General features: G+C 38.8%; 1 long non-coding RNA gene across 2 annotated transcripts; it reads right to left on the bottom strand.

The window, feature by feature from the left end:
• Positions 1-6,238: 6,238 nt before the first annotated feature.
• On the bottom strand, positions 6,239-7,297 carry LOC133613761 (uncharacterized). 2 transcript variants are annotated; one of them, XR_009816494.1, is made up of 3 exons: positions 7,279-7,297; positions 6,761-7,048; positions 6,239-6,658 (listed from the first exon to the last, which is right to left on the bottom strand). It is a non-coding gene; the product is annotated as an uncharacterized lncRNA (long non-coding RNA). The 2 variants fall into 2 exon arrangements; XR_009816492.1 differs by lacking the exon at positions 7,279-7,297 and having other exon boundaries at positions 6,761-7,272.
• Positions 7,298-10,653: the final 3,356 nt, after the last annotated feature.

Below are 10,653 nucleotides of genomic sequence, written 5' to 3' on the forward strand. Positions count from 1 at the left end.
TCTCCAGATTTTTTTTCAAACCTTTTTACAGTTTTTTCCATTTGCTTACACACAATTTTACTAACAGTGTGTCTTTTTTCAAAAGGATTTACAAACTTTTTCGAACAAAACATTACATTTTCTTTATCCCTAGATTATTAGCAAAATGACACACTTCGGTCAAAACATATGCCCATTCATCAAAATAAAGCAAGCATTTGTAAAAATCCAGTTTTATTGTCATCTCACTCACACAGACTTCAAATGATAAGACACTATTGGAGTGAGTTACCCAGAACAGTGATAAATACAAAACACATTTGTAAAAAAAAAACTATTTTACTATAAGAAATCACATGTTTGGGGCATTTTGCCCAACCTTTTTAGCATATGTGATGATTGATTACTGTAACTTGACAAAATATATCGGCAAATCCATAGCAATCGTCATTGTTTACTTTGAAGTGGGCCTATACGTAAGGACCTAAAAAGAAAGTAAAAATATCCTGTAATCTTTTCAAGAACTGCTCAACAATGATGCTGCAAACTGAAACTATTTATTTTTACCACAGTCAGGTAAAGTAACATCACAGTAGTCAACAATGACATGCAGTACAAATTTAAGCATGAGACAAATAAAAAGCTTTGAAAAAAAATCTGGAGATAAAAATGTGTGTATCACAATCCTAGTGTGTGCGTGTAAAGTGTGAACATGTGTGTATAACAATCGTTATCTGTGTGCAAGATGTGAAGATGTGTGTATCACAATCCTCATATGTGTGCAAGATGGGAAGGTATGTGTGAAGCATTGTGTGTAATATTTTGCCAAAACTGTGAAGCAGAGTCTATGCCTAATATGAGGCAAATCTGCACTGTGGTTTTGCTTACTGTGTGTAGATTTCGTTAACTGTGTGAACATTTTAAATTTAGTGTGTAAGCAATTGGAAAAAACTGTACCGGTATTTGCCTCAGATTTGAATTTGTACTGCATATCATTATTGACTACTGTGATATGTTACTGTATCTGACTATGGTAAAAATACATAGTTTCAGTTTGGAGCATCATTGTTGAGCAGTTCTTGAAAAGGTTACAGGATATTTTTACTTTCTCTTTAGGTCCTTACGTATAAGCCCACTTCAAAGTAAACAATAAAGATTGCTATGGATTTGCCAATATATTTTGTCAAGTTACAGTAATCATTCATCAAATATGCTAAAAAGGTCGGGCAAAATGCCCCAAACATGTGATTTCTTATAGTAAAATAGTTTTTTTTTTTTACAAATGTGTTGGTATTTATCACTGTTCTGGGTAACTCACTCCAATAGTGTCTTATCATTTGAAGTCTGTGTGAGTGAGATGACAATAAACTGCATTTTTACAAATGCTTGCTTTATTTTGATGAATGGGCATATGTTTTGACCGAAGTGTGTCATTTTGCAAATAATCTAGGAATTAAGAAAATTGAATGTGGTGTTTGGAAAAGTGTGTAAATCCTTTTGAAAAAAGACACACAGTTAGTAAAACTGTGTGTAAGCAAATGGAAAAAACTGTATTTTTTTTTAAAGTACTTGTTGCATCAGGAACGAACAAACATTTGGAGATTTTAAAGGGATCTTCTCCTTTCTTGAAAATGGAGAGTATTAAAAAAAAGCCTCATTGAAGTGACCCAGTAAGCAAGAGTGAGGTGAATTATAGATGCCTAATGGATTCTTAGCATCTCTTCACCTCACGCAGCCGGCTCAGAGTGACTTTATATAATCATACAGCCAAGTGTGACACTTAAGATTTAATGCACCGCACGTCTAATGAAAGTTCCACATTCTGTTTAGCTATTCTCTCGCTGTCAAGTGTCGGAATTAGCTGGGATTGACGTGATTAAAGAGGCATTGCGGTGTAAAAAGATAATAAACATTCCTGCGGAGAGGTAATTCTCTGCGGTGTGTCCTGTGGAACAGAGCAAAGGAACAAATCAAGTAGATTGACTTCATTAATTCGGCCGGCCAGGTCGTCTCCCAACCCTGGAGGGCCATAAAGGATGTTAATGAGGCTGATTGTATCACAGCTTCACCCCCATCCGACCAGAGCAGCCCAATGAGAAGACCATTCCTCCAGCCTAAAGGGGGGTCAGTCGCTATGGTAACATCCCCAGGCAGTGACCACATGTCTGAGAGAGTCTACGGGCCATAAGCGAACCAGAGCAGGAGGAGTTGTGGAAACAATCAATATGTCCGTTTACCTGCTGCTGGATTTGTGTAAAGATTACATGTGTTTTGATTCCATTCTTCTCAAATCTGACTTTTAATGCAGAGCTCATTCTTTACCATGAATTGATTAACGTGGAACCCGACTTAAACAAGTTGAAAAACGTATTCTGGTGTTACCATTTAGTGGTCAATTGTACGGAATATGTACTGTACTGTGTTTCATATAATGTATTCTCTTCCTTTGCAATTTACTAATACAAGTTTCAATCAATCGATCAAAGGGAACCTATAATGACTGCAGTCTACGTTTAAAATGTTCGTAACGTTTTGACCTCGGGGCCCAACTTTTTCACTACAGAGGGTCCAACTCAAATATTAACACTGAATTAGTCATTCTTGATTTTAATTGTACAATAATTATATCTAACCAACGTACAGTTTAACAGGTTAACAACCCTGTCAAATGATATGAAAACATGTGTTAATCACAAAGATTATTATCAACGCTTCGGTCCGGCTGATTACAAAAATAAGTATTAACCAAATATACTGCATAAGAAGGAACTCATAAATAACTGATAAAAAAAAAATACATACAGCTATTCAGTGTTAAAATAAACACAATTTATAAAAAATATGTTTCTTAAATAAGCTGTCAATAAAACTAAAGTACGGATGAAAATACAGCTTCACCACTTAAGTCATATTTATTTTAAGCTTTATGACATTTGCTCTAGATCAGTGATTCTCAAACTGTAGTACAGGTACACATCTAGTGGTACGCCAAAGACTCACTTAACTAAATATTCAAACACAGTATTCGTGTTCAAACTGTGTGTAATGTCACAGTGGACAAACATATTAAATATTGGATACTTAAATCCTATGTCTGTTTTTAATGAATATTTAGGCCTACTACGGTACTTTATTCTAATGTCGATGGTTCTTGGAGAGCCAAGTGTTTTTGAGGTGGTATAGTTGGTGAAAAAAGTTTGAGAGCCACTGTTTTCAACTTTTTCTGTTTATTATTGTCGTTACTGCCACAAGTGGTGAAAAAGTGTTTTACGACTAACTAGTACCTGCTGCTGCCCATATCGCCCACAGACGAGAAACAAATATTTTTGGCTGCCCTGTAGGGGGCGTTCGCTGACCAAAAATCGGCCCCAGCCCTATGGTTAAGAAACACAGGTATAGATAATATGTATTGGATATGCTTTAGTGTAAATGTTGTCACTTCTATAACTAGTTTTTTTGAGTTAGTCTGCGTATACTACAATTATATGAAAATAATACGTTTAGGTCTGAATCGGTTGGAGCGTATGCAGGTGTACCTAATGTTGTGACTGGTAATTCCATGTATTGTTTGTAAAGTTTATTTTCAACCGTGAAGAAAAAAAATCGAATAAAGAATGCTGTGGCGTTCATCTTTGAGATACATTTTTAACAGTGTACATTTTCAAAAGAGAAATTATAATACTTTGGGAGAGGGTGGAGCGTGGACCGTTTCAATCGCAATCTGGGAACACTCCTACAAATGAACATCTTGCAGACACACTCAAAAAATAGTTTAATAAATGTGACTCTGGAGCAAAAACATATCTAATACATTTTATCTAGACCAGAGATTCTCAAACTTTGGGACGCAAATCAGCTCAGTGGCCTTGTGGTTAGAGTGTCCGCCCTGAGACTGAGAGGTTGTGAATTCAAAACCGAGTCATACTAAATACTACAAAAAATGGGACCCATTGCCTCTCTGCTTGGCACTCAGCATCAAGGGTTGGAATTGGGGGTTATATCACCAAATGATACCCGGGCGCGGCCCACGCTGCTGCTCACTGCTCCCCTCACCTCCCAGGGGGTGAACATGGGGATGGGTCAAATGCAGAGGACAATTTCACCACACCCAGTGTGTGTGTGACAATCATTGGAACTTAAACTTTAACTTTAAATCACTAGTAGTACACAGGCTCTATATAGTGTTACACCAAATAATCACTTGATTAAAGTAATTGTGTTTTATTTTTCAGTATTCAAACATAGTGTTACTGTTCAAACTGTGTGTAATATAATGTTAAATATTATACATACTTGTTAAATAAAACCTCTGCCTTGTTTTTAATGACTACTTAGGCCTACTATGTTACTGAATTTTAATGTCGGTCATTATGGTGATATTTGGAGAGCCAAGTGTTTTCTTAGGTGGTACTTTGTGAAAAAAGTTTTAAAACCACTGATGTAGACCATGAGGGAGTGTGTTGAATCTAGATTAAAATCATCGCAGGTCCTCTTTAAAGCACCCTTCTCCTAATCACATCTGGATTGATAAAAAGCGAACCAAACACTTTTCTACGATCCCACTTGTAAATACAAAAACTACACCTTGAAGTTGGGCTCTATTTGTACATATCTTAAAAAGTGCACACGGCTAAAAAAGACAAACACATTTTGATTAAATTACTATTTCCATTATCAAACTGTGGACTGATTAAATGCTAACCAGCAAAACAAAATATTTGATTGCACTGCCTTATATAAGATTTGTATTTGTCATCTGCAAACATATAAAGACATGCATGCATGTGTGGTTGTTAAACGTTTTAAAAACATTGTGATTTTGCATCAAAAATGAAATATGAATGGAAAAAATGAATTCAGTACACAGGAACACAGGGGCTAAACATAACTAAATGGCAACGTTGCCTTTTTAAAGGAATCCAACTGGCAAAGTTTTACTTTAACTTCTAGGTAAAGGTGCTAGAAAAGTTAGGTGTGGGTCAGAGAAATAGTAAGAAATAGTGGTCAGCAGCCATAAAGGAAGTCAAACACTAACAGGCTACAATGAGGGCAGCTGAATACTGTGTGTAGCATTCATCCTCTTACAGAAAATCCTTCTGCACAAGTCATTATTTCCTACAATCCCTCTTGCCGTGACCTGTCTCGTCCTTGTCTTGGCATTCCACCTGGATGTGCTGACAGTACCGTGAACATGTAATGAACAATCATAATCGTGTGATAAATCTACGCTGCACCCATTTGTCACCTTCTCCTCTTGGGTGCTGCACAGGTCGCTTTTCGTGGCCAGGATGATTTAGAGCACGAGAGGGGACACCCTAAGTGGCCAGATAAATTTGCGGCCCCTTTAATGACATCGCAATGCAACACATCAACATGGAAAAGTGAAGTAATGAGACCTTATGTAATGGACCCGAGTGGTGGAATATTAAAATCTATTAAAAATGTTGCTTAAAACAAATATAAATATTAAGAACCCAATGTAGTGAGTGTCACACCGCGGTGAGGGAAGTCTTGTCTTGGTTTTTTCTGTCTTGTGATTTACATGTTTTATTTTGAAAAACAACTCTTGTTTCAGATCACGGGTCTTTCCTCTTGTGTCACCAGTCTGACGTCATTCCTGACCCTTGATTGTTTCCACCTGTTTCCCATTACCCTCATGTTCCATATAAACCCATGCCTCCCCTTGTTCTGTGCCAGATTGTCTCGAGCTTTTGTGCCTGTCTCGCGTTCCAAGTTCAAGTTCATGTCCATGCCTTGCCTTGTCCCACGTCTACGTCCTTGTTTCCAGAAAATCCCACGCTGTAATTTTGAGTTAACTTTTTCTCCTCTCCAGAGCGACTTTTGTTATCTAGCCTTTTTTCAACCGTAGTGGTGAGTTATGATTTTTTCCTAATGATCTTTCCTCAAAGTTTTTGAGTGATTTTTTGTTTACATTTATTAGAATAGTAATTTTTATAGTCATTATTTTCTTCCTCCTGTTGGAGCGTTTTTTGTTAAAGTTTTTGATAGCAGATACGGTGCTAATTATAATTTATTTTTGTATTTCCTCCTTTTGGAGTGACTTTCGGTTTTTCCCTTTTTGGAACATTTTTTCTCTATCTATTTTTGTGATTCATAGTATTTAAATTTCCTCTGCTCTGGAGGTTTAAAGAGTTTTTTCAAAATAAAAGCTTTATTTAGAATCCCATCTCTGCATCTGAGTGCCTTCCTTCGTCCAAGCCTGACAGTGAGAGCAGCTGTCCAAAATAAGGGAAGATGATTATGCTTGTTCGCACTTTATTACAATACACATTCAACTGTCCAGTTGTCAATACTAAAAATACCATTTGGTAACCAGTTTTATGATGTGGGTACAGCCGCGACAGGCGTAGTGGGTCAGCGTCCTGGCTCCACCCACTTCCACGGCGTCCTCCTGCACACATAATTAAAACGGAGGCAGGCCACGGGGATAAAATCTTCTAAAACTACGGAGATGCTCTCCGGGCTGACGCCACACTTACACGCAAGGCAGGGTTTCCCCTGGCCCTGCTTTAGTTCCGCGTCGAAGTATTGGGTACGCCCACTCTCCTCGCCAGTCGCCGGTCACTCGCGGGACCTACGTGGCCATACCCGTCCCGTCTCGCTCCGCCTCTTGGTCGCTCCCGGGGGTCGTTGTAGGTCTCTGGGTCCCAATCGCCCCCTGTCCACAGAACCACACATCCAGCGTACAACGCACGAGCCCGCAAGCCCACAGCCCAAGGCACTTGGTTGCCCCCACAGATCCACAACACACGTCACTTACTTCGGAGGCAGAGTTTCTTCTGCCCCTGCGTGTTGTGGGCTCCTTGGGGTTCGCTCCGGTGGCCTGCGTGGTCTGCTGTGTAGTCCGGGGGTTCCTTCCCAGCCTGCGTGCGTCCACCCGGTCGCTCTTGGCAAAGCCTGTCGATTCTTCCCCGATCGCTCTGCTGTCGCTTCCCTCCTCGTCGATCCTGCCTGTTCTCTTTTAAATGGGTGCAGTCCTAATGCTCCACAGGTGCGTCTAACTTCAGGTGTCGTTTGATTGGGCACTTCGGTTGTTAGGGGCAACAAGCTAAAAAGGGGCAACGTCTTAAAATACCAGCAAAGTCCACAAGGAGTAAAAACATGCAATTAAAAAGACAATCAAATTCTAAAATGTAAAAACATGCAATTAAAAACACAATCAAATTCTAAAATGTAAAAACATGCAATTAAAATCCACAGCAATAAAACACTATAAGACATGCATGGCAATGAATACAAAATAAATAAAATCCCCTACTTGTGTCCCATCACACTTACGTCTCAAGCTTGAAGGATCTCTCAGTTGATGTGAGGGACCTAACAAGTGGTTTTATGCTTTATCGCTTCCTGTTTCAGATTATCGCTTCCTGTTTCACACGTTACTTCCTGTTTGGAGTTTGCGCGCGTCTGACTGACTGCTTTCGACGTGGGGCTGCAGAGTTTGACAATCAACTTGTGCAAAACCAGCACATCTTTTTTGTACTTTTTTTAAACTTTTTTTTTTAACTTTTTTTAACTTTTTTTTTTACTTGTTTTTACTTTTTTGTACTTTTTTGTACTTTTTTGTACTTTTTTGTACTTTTTTGTGCTTTTTTGGCTTCGCTGTGTCACTGTGCCGTGACACTTGCGGTTTGTGTCGATCGGGTTGCGGGTTGGCGCACTGAAGCCGGCTAGCATTAGCAGCCGGAGATACGGAGGTGGGATTTTTTTTTCTTCTGTTGCTGCATGCGTCGGCATATGGACCATCGTAATGCCTGCACCAAGGAAAGGCCCGACATCGAAGGAGTTCGAGGAGATGAGGCTCACACTCCATTCCCTGTATGGCGATGAGACTGCGGTAAGAGAGCACCAGGAGCGGCTCTGGGCCTATTGGAGGAGGTGAAACAGCTACGCCTCCAGAACGTGGAAAAAGACCAGCGCATTGTGGACCTGGAGCGGCGAGTGGATGAGCTGGAGCAATACTCCCACATGAATGATGTGGTCATCACCTGCATCAAGATCAAGCCGCGTTCCTACGCGCGTGCGGTGGCCGCGGACAGTGGGGAGCCCAGCGAGCAGAAAACACAGTCAGTGGAGCAGCAGGTGGCTTCCTATCTCCAGAGCAGGGGAATAAAGATGGACCTGGAGCACGTCGAGGCTTGTCACCCACTGCCCATGAGGAACCAGAGACCACCAGCTGACATCATGAGATTCGCAAACAGGAAAAAGAAAATCGCAGTATTAAAACAAGGACGCAAACTGAAAGGTAGAGATGTTTTCATAAATGAACACTTGACCAAGAAAAATGCTGACATCGCGAGGGTCGCACGACAACTTAAAAGGCAAAGCAAGATTCAACAAACCTGGGTAACAAACTGTAAGATCTTCATCAAACTAAATGGGATGCCGAAGGAAGCAAAAGTCTTGGTGATAAGGAAAATAGAAGATCTTGATAAGTATTGACATTGATGCAGTACTTGGTATCAATGTAGCTTTGTGACCTTTACATCATCTCAATGCTACCCACACCAAGAACACAGACCACACCAAGTATTGATATGGACATGATACAGAAGATCCTACAACATGAACAAAAAGAACTGGACATGTGTGAGTATCAAGAGCACGCCACAACAGAGACTGATATGGAGATACACCCTGATGATAATTTTTTCTCTGCGATTGTTAAAAACTGTAATTATATTACCCGTGAACAATATGAAGACACATTTTGCACATTTCCAATATGTGACTGATTCAGATACAAAACTGCATTATTTGGGTCATCAGAATAATGGAATGCCACATTGAGGGTATGGATTAGAGCAGGGTTGCCAAAGTGCATTACAGAGGCAATTTGTGGTCTGTGGCTATCTTTTATTAGCCTGTGGTACGTTGTAGAAATTAGGGCCAACCCTTCCTATAGGCAAAACATGCGCAGTGCGTAGGGACCCACAATCCAGGGACCCACAATCCTTGGGGCCCATTTTGTGTGAAGAAGCGCATGCAAAATGTCAAATAATGAATGACAGGGTACTTCATATGAAATTTTGGCGCAAAGGTATTCCTTTCCCATTCCTCCTCTGACATTGACAAGAATATAATGGTACATTTATCCAAATCACGGTCTGCAGTGTTAGTGCTGGGCGGGTAATTTGACGTAGAGAGATAAAATGTCGGTCGACCTTTTGCCAGGAGCATGCGCATATTTATGTTAAATTTGTTATTATTGAACCATTTATTTTACTACTTTAGTACAAAACGTGCATCAAATTGAATTCAAGTTGAATTAAAAAATATAAAAGTATATGCAAAGTATAAAAATCGTTTGACATAAAAATGGGAGAAATACGATTCTGCGTCAGCATACGATTTAGCCTGAGGTGGCCCCTGTAGAAATACAATCAAACAAAAGCAAAAATAAAAACAAAAACTGCAATAGTAGGAAATACAGCAGAAAGGCACATTTTAAATAAAGGAAAATAAAATGTTAGTAACACAAATAACTAAGCTTCATCTATACATACTCTTGATCAATCAATCAATCAAGCTTTATTGCAGACTCCAACATCCAAGTAGGCATACAATCACATACGATACATAAAACAAACAACTATACGTGCATCTTTATATATATATATATATATATATCACATAGAAATACACACTTATGTACATACACACACATTTATGTATGTATCATTTATTGGCCGATAATATCGGCCTGCTTTAAAATGTAATATCGGAAATGATCGGTATCGGGTTTTTTTATTATCGGTATTGGGTATTTTTTATTTAATTTTTTTTTAAATCAAATCAACATAAAAAACACAATATACACTTACAATTAGTGCACCAACCCAAAAAACCTCCCTCCCTCATTTACACTCATTCACACAAAAGGGTTGTTTCTTTCTGTTATTAATATTCTGGTTCCTACATTATATATCAATATATATCAATACAGTCTGCAGGGATACAGTCCGTAAGCACACATGATTGTGCGTGCTGCTGGTCCACTAATAGAACTAACCTTTAACAGTTAATTTTACTCATTTTCATTAAATACTAGTTTATATGTAACTGTTTTTATATTGTTTTACTTTCTTTTTTATTCAAGAAAATGTTTTTAATTAATTTATCTTATTTTATTTTATTAATTTAAAAAAAAGAAGGACCTTATCTTCACCATACCTGGTTGTCCAAATTAGGCATAATAATGTGTTAATTCCACGACTGTATATATCGGTATCGGTTGATATCGGTATCGGTTGATATTGGTATCGGTTGATATCGGTATCGGTAATTAAAGAGTTGGACAATATCAGAATATCGGCTATCGGCAAAAAGCCATTATCGGACATCCCGAATACATACGGTATATATATATATATATATATGTGTGTGTGTGTGTGTGTGTGTGTGTGTGTGTGTGTGTGTGTGTGTGCGCGCGCGCGCGCGTGTGTATTATATCGCGATCGTATTTATCATTTTCTTACAAAATAAAAAATATATATGCAGTCTTTGATTTTTCAGTATGTGGCCCCCAGTGGAAAATTTTGGACACCCCAGGTTCAGAGTGATGAATTGTCATCATCTAATCAAATGACAACAATTTATTTTTTTAGGGGTTTTAGCTTTTCAAATGGCGTACTGTGACCACTAATGACTACT

The sequence above is a fragment of the Nerophis lumbriciformis genome, linkage group LG01 (assembly GCF_033978685.3).
Source record: "Nerophis lumbriciformis linkage group LG01, RoL_Nlum_v2.1, whole genome shotgun sequence".
Taxonomy (NCBI): domain Eukaryota; kingdom Metazoa; phylum Chordata; class Actinopteri; order Syngnathiformes; family Syngnathidae; genus Nerophis; species Nerophis lumbriciformis.